The sequence below is a fragment of the Pecten maximus genome, chromosome 9, assembly GCF_902652985.1.
Source record: "Pecten maximus chromosome 9, xPecMax1.1, whole genome shotgun sequence".
NCBI classification, from domain to species: Eukaryota; Metazoa; Mollusca; class Bivalvia; order Pectinida; family Pectinidae; genus Pecten; species Pecten maximus.
Window position 1 is genome coordinate 44132426 of NC_047023.1, and position 15558 is coordinate 44147983.

Consider the following 15558-nt stretch of genomic DNA (forward strand, 5'->3'; position numbering starts at 1 on the left):
GTGCTTTACATAAGTTAGGGTCAGAGAAATTGTATTCATGGAGTACTTTACATAAGTTAGGGTCAGAGAAATGGTATTCATGGAGTACTTTACATAAGTTAGGGTCAGAGAAATTGTATCCATACAGTACTTTACATAAGTTATTGTCAGAGAAATTGTATTCATGGAGTACTTTACATAAGTTAGGGTCAGAGAAATGGTATTCATGGAGTGCTTTACATAAGTTCGGGTCAGAGAAATTGTATCCATACAGTACTTTACATAAGTTATTGTCAGAGAAATGGTATTCATGGAGTGCTTTACATAAGTTAGGGTCAGAGAAATTGTATTCATGGAGTACTTTACATAAGTTAGGGTCAGAGAAATTGTATTCATGGAGTACTTTACATAAGTTAGGGTCAGAGAAATTGTATTCATGGAGTGCTTTACACAAGTTAGGGTCAGAGAAATTGTATCCATACAGTACTTTACATAAGTTATTGTCAGAAAAATGGTATTCATGGAGTGCTTTACATAAGTTAGGGTCAGAGAAATTGTATTCATGGAGTACTTTACATAAGTTAGGGTCAGAGAAATTGTATTCATGGAGTACTTTACATAAGTTAGGGTCAGAGAAATTGTATTCATGGAGTACTTTACATAAGTTAGGGTCAGAGAAATGGTGTTCATGGAGTACTTTACATAAGTTAGGGTCAGAGAAATGGTATTCATGGAGTACTTTACATAAGTTATTGTCAGAGAAATGGTATTTATGGAGTACTTTACATAAGTTAGGGTCAGAGAAATGGTATTCATGGAGTAATTTACACAAGTTATTGTCAGAAAAATGGTGTTCATGGAGTGCTTTACATAAGTTAGGGTCAGAGAAATGGTATTCTGTAATTAGTCCTCTGTAAATTCATGTCAGAATCATATATTGTGATTTCAGGAGACAATTTGTGACAGATATGTAATGATTTAGAATAACGGTATTTAATACTTGAAATCCCTACTTTTACAGCAGCACAAATTGGTAACAGGCGGTCCTGGGTTCAAATCACTCTCTTAGATTGATATTGTCACTCCTTACCCTTCATTTATCAAAGGAGAATAATTTAAAAGTGGAAAATGTTCTTCTGTTTTAAATTCTAACTTGATTGTTAGAGTTACATAAGGTGGATATAAAAGTCTTGAAAATCAATTAAGAGAAATGAAGTTGCGAGCTGTATGTGTCAAAGTAAGCTAAATTATATGTATTATGGATGTTTAAAAATAAATTTTTACATGAAAATGTTTTGATCAATAAAATGATTTTAAAATTTCATGAATATCAATTAATGTGTTGAAAACTGGAATCTTTAATTTGATAATTATTGATTAGAAGTGCTGTGGATAGTGATATAGCTTAGAAACACAAATGACGACGGAAGACAACTTTTTGACTCGTGCCCTGACCGGGCCTCGAACTCACGATCTACGGCACCCAATCGCCTAGCCAGAAATATCCGCAGCCTATACCGCTGCGCCACATCGGCGTTCTTAAAAAGAACGTTTCAATGGCGCAGTGATGGTCGGCCCGATACCCTGACATGATCATTGTGGAAGTCGTCTATAAGATGATATAGAATACCTGGATCGCAATGTATTTACATACGTGGATACACTATGTGTTGGTGATCCGAAGATAAAGATTTGAATTTCCTGTCGTAGTTGTACCGAGAGAAATATACACTATAAATGATAGATATAGTTGAACAAGTTTAATTTGTTGTAATCATTATCTGGAAATGATTACTAAAGTGGCAACCGTATGTGTAACATTGTGTTGTAGTTGCGAGTTCGAAACCTACGTGGGGCAGTTGCCAGGGACTGACCGTAGGCCGGTGGTTTTTCTCCGGGTACTCCGACTTTCCTCCACCTCAAAAACCTGGCACATCCTTAATGACCTTGGCTGTTAATAGGATGTTAAACAAAAACAAACCAAAGTTATATTTCTAATATCTAAACTAGAATAATGAAAGTCTGGTCACTTTGACCTTTTCTATCTCCATGGACTGGTCACTTTGACCTTCTCTATCTCCATGGACTGGTCACTTTGACCTTCTCTATCTCCATGGACTGGTCACTTTGACCTTCTCTATCTTCATGGACTGGTCACTTTGACCTTCTCTATCTCCATGGACTGGTCACTTTGACCTTGTCAATCTCCATAGACTGGTCACTTTAACCTTGTCAATCTTCGGGGTCTGGTCACTTTAACCTTGTCAACCTCCATGGTCTGGTCACTTTAACCTTGTCAACCTCCATTGTCTGGTCACTTTAACCTTGTCAATGCATGTCCCCCTCTGGCCACTTTAACCTTGTCAATCTCCATGGTCTGGTCACTTTAACCTTGTCAACCTCCATGGTCTGGTCACTTTAACCTTATCAATCTCTGTGGACTGGTCACTTTAACCTTGTCAATCTCCATGGCCTGGTCACTTTAACCTTGTCAATCTCCATGGTCTGGTCACTTTAACCTTGTCAATCTCTGTGGTCTGGTCACTTTAACCATGTCAATCTCTGTGGTCTGGTCACTTTAACCTTCTCTATCTCCACGGTCTGGTCACTTTAACCTTGTCAATCTCCATGGTCTGGTCACTTTAACCTTGTCAATCTCCATGGTCTGGTCACTTTAACCTTGTCAATCTCTGTGGTCTGGTCACTTTAACCATGTCAATCTCTGTGGTCTGGTCACTTTGACCTTGTCAATCTCCATGGTCTGGTCACTTTAACCTTGTCAATCTTCGTGGTCTGGTCACTTTAACCTTGTCAATCTCCCCCTCTGGCCACTTTAACCTTGTCAATCTCCATGGTCTGGTCACTTTAACCTTGTCAATCTTCGTGGTCTGGTCACTTTGACCTTCTCTATCTTCGTGGTCTGGTCACTTTAACCTTGTCAATCTCCCTGTCTGGTCACTTTAACCTTGTCAATCTCCGTGGTCTGGTCACTTTGACCTTGTCAATCTCCACGGTTTGGTCACTTTAACCTTGTCAATCTCCGTGGTCTGGTCACTTTAACCTTGTCAATGTCCCCATCTGGCCACTTTAACCTTCTCAACCTCCGTGGTCTGGTCACTTTAACCTTCTCAATCTCCATTTTAACAGCAGAATATTGACCCCTGTTCTTCATGAACTGTTTACTAAATGTAGTTAAATAAAGGGAAATATTATGTGTTTGGTAACATGTTTTGGGTTTTAGAGGATTACACCATTAGACAAGGTTGTTCAGTGTACCTTACTTCATTATCTACATATCAGTGTTAGTGAATGAGTGAGATAACACATATCTGTGGAAGCTTCAATTGTATGATTCAAATCAGTTATCACTTTCTGGCAAGTGACAAATTTGAGATATATTTCTTCAGGTTTGATCTCTGCCTTCATAGGTGATATCAGATGTTTACATGAATTCCTTAATGCTTATCTGTGTAATTCAACAATCAGTGGGATATGCTGGCTTGCTGATTTCAGCTTTGTATTGTAAATAATGTTTCTCTTTTACCAATCCACTTGCCAGTTGTGTTAAAACTTTAGACTAGTACTTCAAATATATTAATATCGTGATGTGACGTTTGATTGAAGAGAAACCTATAAAATATGGCTTTATCTGACACTTCCTTGGTCGTTACCCTCCGCACGGATATCATTATATCAAGTTGGAGCATTTTACGGATATCATAACATCAAGTTGGAGCATTTTCAAGATATTGGTAATTTTTGATGACTGATTTAACTGATTAATTTACTACTTTACTAAATGATCCAGTTAATTGCAGAATGGGTATTTTATTTGTCACGCAAAAGTTTGTAAAAGCTGAAAAGCTATCATAAAGTTAATCAGTTTTCAGGCATAAATCTTGATGGACCTGAAGATACAGGCATGGAAAGTCTTTTTCAAAAGTTTTTTTTTCAAGGCTTATCCAAAAACAACATAAATCACCAGTTCAATCATTATTTGTTAAGCATGCAACTCTGTTCCAACCAGTCCAACCATTTGTCAACAGCCCTGGTAGAATTGTCTAATCCTTCGGACATGTACAGTGTGGTGTAGGGCAAAGTACCGATAAATGGTCAGAACCTCGACTGTTTGACTCAGATAAATGGTCAGTACCTCGACTGTTTGACCCAGATAAATGGTCAGTATCTCAACTGTTTGACCCAGATAAATGGTCAGTACCTCAACTGTTTGACTCAGATAAATGGTCAGTACCTCAACTGTTTCAGATAAATGGTCAGTACCTCAACTGTTTGACCCAGATAAATGGTCAGTACCTCAACTGTTTGACCCAGATAAATGGTCAGTAACTCAACTGTTTGACCCAGATAAATGGTCAGTACCTCAACTGTTTGACTCAGATAAATGGTCAGTACCTCAACTGTTTGACCCAGATAAGTGGTCAGTACCTCAACTGTTTGACTCCGATAAATGGTCAGTACCTCAACTGTTTGACCCAGATAAGTGGTCAGTACCTCAACTGTTTGACCCAGATAAATGGTCAGTACCTCAACTGTTTGACCCAGATAAATGGTCAGTACCTCAACTGTTTGACTCAGATAAATGGTCAGTACCTCAACTGTTTGACCCAGATAAATGGTCAGTACCTCAACTGTTTGACTCAGATAAATGGTCAGTACCTCAAATGTTTGACCCAGATAAATGGTCAGTACCTCAACTGTTTGACCCAGATAAATGGTCAGTACCTCAAATGTTTGACCCAGATAAATTGTCAGTACCTCAACTGTTTGACTCAGATAAATGGTCAGTACCTCAACTGTTTGACTCAGATAAATGGTCAGTACCTCAACTGTTTGACCCAGATAAATGGTCAGTACCTCAACTGTTTGACTCAGATAAATGGTCAGTACCTCAAATGTTTGACCCAGATAAATGGTCAGTACCTCAACTGTTTGACCCAGATAAATGGTCAGTACCTCAAATGTTTGACCCAGATAAATTGTCAGTACCTCAACTGTTTGACTCAGATAAATGGTCAGTACCTCAACTGTTTGACTCAGATAAATGGTCAGTACCTCAACTGTTTGACTCAGATAAATCTTCAGTACCTCAACAGTTTGTCTCAGTTAAGTGGTCAGTAGTCCTCGACAGTGTCCAGCTGTCCATTTGTATTGAATGTGCTCATATCTATTTTGATTGTAGGTTTCATTCACAAATTAAAACCTGACGGTACAACAGGTTGTTTTGTCTGACAAATAAAACCTTGTGGTTTAACCTCACACAAATTCTGCTATTTGTCTTGGAGTGTTGATATTGCAGTAATGTGTATTTGTGGGCACTGAATTCTAGCTGCTCTCTACTGATCTATGTTATAGACATCTCCACAAATCAACCAGCCTTCCTTAAAAGTCCAGCTTGGTATGGACTTATGTCCAGCAAGACAGGTGAGACAGTAAGATGTTATTAGGTCAAGGATGACAGGTGTGACAGTATGATGTCGTTAGGTCAAGGGACACAGGTGAGACAGTATGTTGTCATTAGGTCAGGGGAACAGGTGAGACAGTATGATGTCATTAGGTCAAAGGAATGCAAGGTTTTCTTTTTATGCCCCTGCCTCTTCATGGGGAGGGGGAGGAGGGGGGTTATATAGTGTTACCCATGTCCGTTCTGTCTTGTCATGCTGCGTTGTGTCTGGTCCTGTTGTATGCGTCTCTTCGACTCAGAAAATGACTGATTTGTCTGATAGGCCTTACTGTGGTGAAATACATTAGCTTGAATATTGAAATTAGCAAAGTAAAATGTAAGTGTGATGTATTAAACAATGCTCAACTCTGACTTGGGTGCTATGCTATCCCTTAGCACCATTATGATTATCAGGCAATGATAAGTGATTAGGAAGTTTTAGACTTTGTTTTCTGTCCTAGATATATCCACATTATTGATTGTATACACAAATCCGTTCACCAGAATAAAATGTTTTATTTTTGAGACAAATTGGACATGGAGATGGTGTAAATGTACTGCTGTAATCGTGTGATCGGCTAGGCTTGTTGTGTTTTTCATGAGCTGTCGCTCATACAGTAAAGCTACTGTTTTTGGACCTGTTCTTTAATTTAGTTCTGTTTATATAAACAAGACAGACCAGAAAGTCATAGAAGTAGAGATGAACTTTTCCCAAGTGTATACTCCCAGTGAGATAATAGCTGGAAATGCTGCTTGGTTTGTAAAAAAAACTAGCTACAATGGTCCACAAGCAGAATTAATTTGTTGGAAATCGTCAGACAGCCACACAGCGTATGGTGAATACATCCATCTTGTGTCGTTTGGCAGTCAGTACATGGATAGGCCCCAATTAGAGGAAATTACCATTGCACTGTGTTATTACGGTTATACTCTCTTCCTCAGTAGGCTTTTGTCTGGTGTTACTTTTATAAGTATACTATAGTGTTTAGCCAACAGAGTTCAACCTCATCAGTGGTCATTAAGGTTGAAGCCCAAAAATGTTTAAAAAATGGTTTAACAGATTTAGATTCAAGTTAGAAAATAAAAAAATGGATTAAAACAGTTTTAGATTATTTAGACTGTAATACTATATTTCTTTATGACAAGTTTGATTAGCTGACATGGCTTAGGTTGATCATGGTGAAGAATCTGTTCAAAGTTTATAATTGATATAGTTTTATATAAATTTCTTTTGCAGCAATATAGAAAAATGATAGTTTATCATACCTGTTTGGTGACCATGACAACAGTTTATCATACCTGTTTGGTGACCATGAGAACCAATCACACTAGTTTGACACGTTATCGATGATGGAAACAAGATTCCTTTTATAAACTGGGATGGTACGTTGAAGTTAATCCTAACTTGTGATAATCCCCTACAAACCCTACGATATATTACAAACATATCTAATTAAGGAAGGTGGATCTGATAATCCCTGATTATTTTTGGAGAACACTGTCGTAGTGAAACTCGGGTGAAATGAAACTGATGTTTCTGTTACTCATGATATGTGGAGGAGGTAGCTATTTCTACGGTGTGATAAATTAGTGTAATGGAGTTGACATTTGTAGTTACGACATGACATGTTATTTGAGGATGACATTTTCTACCTAAATGTGATATAATCGAATTTTAGACAAAGTCAAGTACAGCAGAACACTTGTAGTGTTTAGATCGACCAGCACTGTACCATGTTACTATATATAATTAAGAGATTTCAAAAGATTGAATCTCTGAGTAGAATACCAGAGCATGTTCTGGTCCATATTGGTGTACTCAATGACCTGTACTAGACAACTAATGGATGGAAGAATTTGTTCTAATGTTGAAAAGGAAAGCCGATTATAATGTTATGTCACTTACAGATTTGGATCACAAATGTAAAAAAGATTAAAAAACACAATACTGCTCAAGTTTGTCTTGCTGGTGTTATAGATATGATACGTAGTCACTTAACCTTGTCAGTCGGGGACAATATGTTTATCCCAAATTCCTTCCCTTACCTCTGTAACAGAAGAGGAGAAAATGAAGCGGCCAGACTGGGGTTCGAACCCGAGACCTCCGAACACTAGCCGGATGCTCTACCAATTGAGCTACCTGGTCACCGATGATCGACCCAGTCCAGTCCCGCTACACCTCAATCTTTATATCACCATATGTCAGGGTTTATACCTTATTCTCTGTTGCTTACAAATGCAGATTTTGCATGTAAATTTTAGTAATTAGTTGGAAAGGAGAAATGTTGCTTATAAGTGTAACAGTTATATATTAGTTATTGCCTTTTGTTTTTTGAGTTTATCCCTGATGGTTTGTCATCCATTAAAATTTCCTTTGGAGAACTTCAAGGGATGGCACAGTACTACATGGTTTTGCAAAAGACAAATGTATTGTTCTACAGAACAGTAATCTTGTTGTCATTTGGACCAGACTGACTAGATTATAGACTGCATGAGAATATACCAGGTCATCAGGGGCCATGTGCAAAATCTCTCACTTAACACAGACTTCAACTATCAATTATATCCAAAGACATTTCGCCATGTCACAGCTATCATTGGTCATGTGAACAGTGTCTGTGAACCCCATTATGACTTATTGGAAGACATGTATCTTCTTTCTCATGTAAACTTACCAGAATTGTTATCAGTATCCATCACAGTAATTAGTAGGGAAAACCGAAAATCTTCTAGTTCTGTTGTCTAGGGTGATGCAATGTCTTACTTATTTCACAAAATACAAAGGTTTTTGAATTTTGCTAAAATAGTGTGAGTATATGATTCAGCAGGTTTGTAATAAAGGGAGACAATCCTCATGACCATGACAAGGACGAAACCAGAAAACCATGACTAGATACACTCCTTATAACTCTCACTACCATGACAAGGACGAAACCAGAAAACCATGACTAGATACACTCCTTATAACTCTCACTACCATGACAAGGACGACACCAGAAAACCATGACTAGGTACACTCCTTATAACTCTCACTAACATGACAAGGACGACACCAGAAAACCATGACTAGGTACACTCCTTATAACTCTCACTACCACGACAAGGACGACACCAGAAAACCATGACTAGATACACTCCTTATAACTCTCACTACCGTGACAAGGACGACACCAGAAAACCATGACTAGGTACACTCCTTATAACTCTCACTACCATGACAAGGACGACACCAGAAAACCATGACTAGGTACACTCCTTATAACTCTCACTACCATGACAAGGACGAAACCAGAAAACTATGACTAGATACACTCCTTATAACTCTCACTACCATGACAAGGACGACACCAGAAAACCATGACTATATATATAGATACACTCCTTATAACTCTCACTACCATGACAAGGACGACACCAGAAAACCATGACTAGATACACTCCTTATAACTTTCACTACCATGACAAGGACGAAACCAGAAAACCATGACTAGATACACTCCTTATACAGTAAGGACTGAGCTTTTAATACTTCTACCCCCCACACCGCGATTTATGGTGACGAGTGTACATGGAGAAATAATCACCGTGTTTCCTAGTGATAGACCAATTATGCCAATCAATCACCGGGGTTAAATCATCAAAGATCGCGGTGACCAAGCTTGCCGCGGTGAACCTCCGCGATCGAGACACTGAGGATCACAGAGAATCACAGTGGATCAGCAGGACTCATCGGTGCTTACTCATGCGATAAAATTTACCTGTAATATGGATCGATATGGAGTAGGCTAACTACATGTATATAACTGATACCTATCAACGCTATGATCGATGTGACCAGGGACGTACGGTATAACGTAATTGAAACTTTACATTTACCATTGGTTTTAATTGTTTCCAGCTCTTATAAATGCCGTAGAATTAAACATCAGTTTTACTTAGCTTGAAAATATGTGATATTTTATTTTATTTTGTCACTATAGTCGTAGTCTAGAGGGGACATAGATAATGTGTAGTATATTTAGATATAAAGAACTGTAAAGATTCCGCTGTGTGTTGCTGACCGGTAAAAGAAAGTAGATTTGATGGAAGTTATTTCTTGTGTAGTAGATGTAAGAATCACGGATTGATGAACATTTCGAACAACTTTCATCCAAGTAAGGATATAATTTGCATGTCTGCTGTAGGGCCAGAACGCACTACTCTATGAAAACATGGAATTTTCCGTCACCGTTTGGTGTCGCTAAGATGTAAGGTGTAAATACAGTAAACCGGTGTGAAATCACACGTATCTTACCAATATGGATAAATGAGATATGTATTTACCCCCAGAACACCCATTTAGTCCCACCTAGAGGTTTTATTCCGTCAGTATAGACCCTTGCTTTACGCTAGTCAAAATTTCACGCTGTTGACCTGCCATTTTGTAAGTGACAGTACGACTAACCACCCGAATCGGAACGCAATGGACCGAAAAGACCACATATAATTTATTGTTTTTCTTCTAACGTAGTTTAAATCAAGAAAACTAAGCTTATTATTTCACAAAACCTGTTATATTAAATTCAAAAATTCATAATTTCTTAATTATAAGCGGTAAAATCTATAGAAATAAAAGTTGTAGCATCGCACATGGATTAGGTAATTAGGCCGACCGCGACCTACAATGTATAGTTAGCAACATGGCGTCGAATCCAGAATGAAATATTGACTAGCGTAAAGCGAGGGTCTATAATGACTGAATTAAACACCTAGATGGGACTAAATGGGTATACTGGGGTAAATAAATATCTCATTTATCCATATATGTAAGTGTTATGTCATTCCCGATTTTTAGCCCACCATCATCAGATGGTGGGCTATTCAAATCGCCCTGCGTCCGTGGTCCGTGGTCCGTCCGTCCGTCCGTCCGTCCCTCCGTCCGTCCGTCCCTCCGTCCGTCCGTAAACAATTCTTGTTATCGCTTATCCTCAGAAAGTACTAAAGAGATCTTTCTCAAACTTCATATGTAGGTTCCCCTTGGTGCCTAGTTATGCATATTGCATTTTGGGACCGATCGAAAAACAACATGGCCGACAGGCAGCCATCTTGGATTTTGACAATTGAAGTTTGTTATCGCTATTTCTGAGAAAGTACTGAAGGGATCTTTCTCAAATTTCATATGTAGGTTCCCCTTGGTGCCTAGTTATGCATATTGCATTTTGGGACCGATCGAAAAACAACATGGCCGACAGGCAGCCATCTTGGATTTTGACCATTGAAGTTTGTTATCGCTATTTCTGAGAAAGTACTGAAGGGATCTTTCTCAAATTTCATATGTAGGTTCCCCTTGGTGCCTAGTTATGCATATTGCATTTTGGGACCGATCGAAAAACAACATGGCCGACAGGCAGCCATCTTGGATTTTGACCATTGAAGTTTGTTATCGCTATTTCTGAGAAAGTACTGAAGGGATCTTTCTCAAATTTCATATGTAGGTTCCCCTTGGTGCCTAGTTATGCATATTGCATGTTGGGACCGATCGAAAAACAAGATGGCCGACAGGCAGCCATCTTGGATTTTGACCATTGAAGTTTGTTATCGCTATTTCTGAGAAAGTACTGAAGGGATCTTTCTCAAATTTCATATGTAGGTTCCTCTTGGTGCATAGTTATGCATATTGCATTTTGGGACCGATCGGAAAACAACATGGCCGACAGGCAGCCATCTTGGATTTTGACCATTGAAGTTTGTTATCGCTATTTCTGAGAAAGTACTGAAGGGATCTTTCTTAAATTTCATATGTAGGTTCCCCTTGGTGCCGAGTTATGCATATTGCATTTTGGGACCGATCGGAAAACAACATGGCCGACAGGCAGCCATCTTGGATTTTGACCATTGAAGTTTGTTATCGCTATTTCTGAGAAAGTACTGAAGGGATCTTTCTCAAATTTCATATCTAGGTTCCCCTTGGTGTCTTATTATGCATATTGCATTTTGGGACCGATCGGAAAACAAGATGGCCGACAGGCAGCCATCTTGGATTTTGACCATTGAAGTTTGTTATCGCTATTTCTGAGAAAGTACTGAAGGGATCTTCCTCAAATTTCATATGTAGGTTCCCCTTGGTGCCTAGTTATGCATATTGCATTTTGAGACCAATCAGAAAACAAGATGGCCGACAGGCAGCCATCTTTGATTTTGACAAATGAAGTTTGTTATCACTATTTCTGAGGAAGTACTGAAGGGATCATTCTCAAATTTCATATGTAGGTTCCCCTTGGTGCCTAGTTATGCATATTGCATTTTGAGACCAATCAGAAAACAACATGGCCGACAGGCAGCCATCTTGGATTTTGACAATTGAAGTTTGTTACCGCTATTTCTCAGAAAGTACTGAAGGAATCTTTCTCAAATTCCATAAATAGGTTCCCCTTGGTGCCTAAATCTTAAATTTCATATATAGGTTTCCCTTGTTTGAAAAGTACTAGAGGTTTCTTCTGAATTTACACAGACTAGTAAGACTTAGAAGAAGAGAAAAGTAGAGAAAAGATCAATCTGACATGGAACCTATGAAGAACATTCAATGGTGGGCGCCAAGATCCCTCTGGGATCTCTTGTATTGTATTAGGACCAAAATCTTAGCGACATGCCACATGTCAGCTGTCGGAGAATTCCACGTTTTCATATCGTAGTGTGCCAGAGGAGGCCAATAGAAACTCTGGCTAATTCCACCTATGAAACTGATCAAAAGTGGGAATAACGCTTATTATGTGTAATGATACTGGTTGCATAGTCAAAAACCTGCAATATATCGTATCTTAGGGCATCCATATAATATGGGTGTTAAATGTACCGGCAGTTTCATGTCTTCACATTAATATCATGTCACTGAGTATTTTTTTTTTTACTCTGGCCTATTTTATGGTTACTGTTTATATCAAAAATGTGATTTCAATGATTTTTATAAAATCATAATACTTGTACATTTTATTACGTAGCGTCTTATAGAATACAACACGTTTTCATTTTGTGATGAATCAACATGATAGCCGTCATTGGTGGATAGTATCCATCTTGGCTGTCTGTCAATCAAACGCAATAGAAATGGGTACCTGGCCATACACGAATTTCATCGGTTGGATGGACAAGTCACCTTATACAAAGCAGATGACACTGAAGTTCGTCACACCTCAGTGAGCATTGTTGCTGTCAATCAAACGCCGCGGAAAGGCTTTGCGCGTATTTCATTGGTTGATAAGAATGATTGACAAGTCATTCTCCGTGCACAGGTAAGATTTACAAGACAGTTACGAAATGTCGTTATTACTATGTATCAATCTTTTACAGATAAATATATTTGCAAATAAATGATAACTATTCTTTTAAAGTTTTGCTATCAGAAAGTTAGTTTTATCACGTTTATGACCATAACGAGTTAAATACATGTATATCAATCCATAATTTTACCATGATCATTGGAATTGTGGAAGTTATTTAATTCATGCTACGGTGTTAGTCTTGTTGAGTACGGCAATAAGATGCATGTTAAAAGCACACGATTTGTAAATGATCTCTATTTCGATAGTGATACGTCACGTATACGAAAGTCAGTACATGGTATTACATCGACCGTTTCTTTGGTATTTTTGATAATAAACATTATATTTATTTAACATTATTTAAGAAGACATTACGGTGGTTTTTAGAAGATAAAAAACATAATTGCTGATTTGTTCATGTGATAACAATAAAATTTCAACGTATTTTTTTTTCTGAAGCGTGTGATTTAAATATTAAGCTGTTAAAGCATTTCTCTATTTTATAATCCATGTGACACAATCAAATGTTTTTCCAAAGACTATATTGCTAGAGATCATATATATTTATGAATATATATGAATTATATAAATTGTATTTGACATGTATTTTGAAAGTTCATTGCATTATCTAAAAACATCTTCTAATAAAATATCTAACATAAAATGTGTTTGTTTTTAGTCATACATGTATATAAAACTGTAGTCATTTCAGTATATATCACAAGTGGTACATGTACAGAGTTAAAGTTCTTGGTGTTCAAATGCTGACGTGGTGAAACTCTGTGTTTAAGTGTACTAAGAACAAAAAAACGATATTTAAACATGGTATTTTTTGTAAAAACCAAAGAATGATGTCGCGAACCACATCAAAATCGGTTGGCCGAGTGCCGAGATAAAATATATGCATTATATTCTATACAAAACACGCTTCAAGTCATGGAGAACACTTAATTCAGAAAGTAATATATTATAATCATCATGATCTACAATAGACTAAATCTCTCACGTATGAATACCAGTGTTGGAGCCTGCAACAAACTTCTACATATACAGATTTTATCCCGAGGGTATTTTACATGTCATGGTCTCAGGGATAACGGACGATTACATTCTTGAGAAAGATATAATTTTTATATGATCGTTGTCATTGAAATTAAATAAAAGTGATTCGCAACAATTATAATATAATTGATACTTTATGTACAGGTACATAGTATAGGTTCTTATTAAAACCATCATTTTCGCTCCATTATATATATATATATAGAAAACATTCAATTTAGTTCGTCGTGATTAATCATAATTAATACTAAAACTTATTAACTCGCAATAATTTTCGTGTATGAATTTTTCAAATTTTATTTATTTCTTTTTTATTATCATTATATTTCTTTTTTGTTTTGTTATTGTGTCATTAGTATGAAGTGATCGAGATCATTGTGGTTTTACTTTCCATTCGTGGTTCACAAGTCATATCTTCACTTAAAACAGGACTTTAGAAGATTAGAAACATGTTCGGAGAATTACGAATTGAGTGGGTTAGTATAACCGCTAAACAATTACCAGGTGTGAAATTATGATCCACAAGCTCGTCACACCTGTCACTGCACTACATGTGTCTGGTGTTCTAATCGGCACACGCCGATAATTCTTGTGAGTTATCGCGTTTGGTTTCTATGTACTTCAAAAAAGTTCCGAAGATATACTTTCACATGTTGTACGTAAATTGAGCTTGAATTTTATTAAGGATTGCGTGTTACTACAGGGAATGCATTTTTAAGTTGTTGAAATCAAACATATTATTTTTGGAATTCAGTGGGTTTCGTTTTCCTTTCAAGCGAAAAAAAATGTATCTTAAAGGTTTGTCTATAGAATGATTAACCTAAGTTGCCTCATTCATAAACCCACGATGTTGAAAATTTACTCTATGAATCTTTCCGAAAATCACAAATAACGGTATCTTCAAGTGTATTTGCAACATATCTATTGCTGTTTTGGCTAATAAAAATTCCAATTTTTTAACTTTTATTTCACATCGTGTATGAATTGTATTTTAAACTTCTGTTACTAGAAGTATTATAACCGAAATCAATATTGGTATGTAACAACCCGCAAATGCCCTCATAATAAAGGCTATATGATGTAAGTCGTTATAAACGGCCCATTATTCAAATGCCATACATGTTACAGCGACCCGTTAAAATAGAAAATTATTCAAATTTTACATGTTATATACGACCTGTTATAAAAGAAAATGAGTAAGATGATACACGTTGTATTTGGCCCGTTATAATAGAAAATTAATAAGACGTTGTTGTATATGGCACGTTATAATAGAAGATTATATGCCCCTGGTTTCGGTAACATTTGTTATTAACTAACTCACAAATATAAGTCAAAAAGTTTATTCAGCACTTTCATTATTGTTGTCTCATTCGCATTAATTGCAGGCACGTGTTTCTATATATATTTCCTATATGACGGCTCTGATCCCATTAAACCTCTGACGTCACAGGTCAGAGGTCACCGAAACGTAGTCAACGGCTCTGGGTTCGAGAAAAATCGCAATTACTCTAAAACTAAAGTCGCTGTGAAAGTCGGCCTTTCAGCATTTTTAGTTTCATCCTAAATCACATTTAAACTTGAAATAGCAAATCGTTACGGGTACACTTTAAGACCACCACGTAATCAAGTCAATTACGCTATGAAGGCTATTTTCACTCCATTCAATTTCATCTCATCTTAAATTGTCCTTATTTGTATTAATTACGAAAGAAATGCATTAAACCTCATAATTTTATGAAAACCTAGCATGTTTAA

General features: G+C 37.1%; 1 protein-coding gene across 1 annotated transcript in view; it reads left to right on the top strand.

The window, feature by feature from the left end:
* LOC117335085 (focadhesin-like) overlaps positions 1-15558 on the top strand; it is a 393213-nt gene that overhangs the window by 69086 nt on the left and 308569 nt on the right.